The sequence below is a fragment of the Triticum aestivum genome, unplaced genomic scaffold (assembly GCF_018294505.1).
Source record: "Triticum aestivum cultivar Chinese Spring unplaced genomic scaffold, IWGSC CS RefSeq v2.1 scaffold27977, whole genome shotgun sequence".
NCBI classification, from domain to species: domain Eukaryota; kingdom Viridiplantae; phylum Streptophyta; class Magnoliopsida; order Poales; family Poaceae; genus Triticum; species Triticum aestivum.
The window spans coordinates 1,176,115-1,177,380 of NW_025228057.1; positions in this window are offsets into that span (position 1 = coordinate 1,176,115).

Below are 1,266 nucleotides of genomic sequence, written 5' to 3' on the forward strand. Positions count from 1 at the left end.
AAGAAGTGATGGCGGGCCCGGATTCCAACAAATGGCTTGAAGCCATGCAATCCGAGATAGGATCCATGTATGAAAACGAAGTATGGACTTTGACTGACTTGCCCAATGATCGGCGAGCCATAGAAAACAAATGGATCTTTAAGAAGAAGACAGACGCGGATGGTAATGTGGCCATCTATAAGGCTTGACTTGTCGCTAAGGGTTATCGACAAGTTCAAGGGGTTGACTACGACGAGACTTCCTCACCCGTAGCGAAGCTGAAGTCCGTCCGAATCATGTTAGCAATTGCCGCATTCTATGATTATGAGATATGGCAAATGGACGTTAAAACGGCATTCCTTAACGGCTTTCTTAAGGAAGAATTGTATATGATACAGCCGGAAGGTTTTGTCGATCCTAAGAATGCTAACAAGGAATGCAAGCTCCAGCGCTCCATCTATGGGCTGGTGCAAGCATCTCGGAGTTGGAACATTCGATTTGATGAGATGATCAAAGCGTTTGGGTTTACACAGACTTATGGAGAAGCCTGTGTTTACAAGAAAGTGAGTGGGAGCTCTGTAGCATTTCTCTTATTATATGTGGATGACATACTATTGATGGGAAATGATATAGAATTCTTGGAAAGTATAAAGGCCTATTTGAATAAGTGTTTTTCAATGAAGGACCTTGGAGAGGCTGCTTATATATTAGGCATCAAGATCTATAGAGATAGATCAAGACGCCTCATTGGTCTTTCACAGAGTACGTACCTTGACAAGATATTGAAGAAGTTCAATATGGATCAGTCCAAGAAGGGGTTCTTGCCTGCATTGCAAGGTGTGCAATTAAGCACGGCTCAATGCCCGACCACGGCAGAAGATAGAGAAAAGATGAGTGTCATCCCCTATGCCTCGGCCATAGGGTTTATTATGTATGCCATGCTGTGTACCAGACCTGATGTAAACCTTGCCGTAAGTTTGGTAGGAAGGTACCAAAGTAATCCCGGCATGGAACAATGGACAGCGGTCAAGAATATCCTGAAGTACCTGAAGAGGACTAAGGATATGTTTCTCGTTTATGGAGGTGACGAAGAGCTCGTCGTAAAGGGTTACGTCGATGCTAGCTTCAACACAGATCTGGATGACTCTAAGTCACAAACCGGATACATTTATATTTTGAATGGAGGGGCAGTAAGATGGTGCAGTTGCAAGCAAAGTGATGTGGCGGGACCTACATGTGAAGCGGAGTACATGGCGGCCTCAGAGGAAGGACAAGAAGCAATCTGGA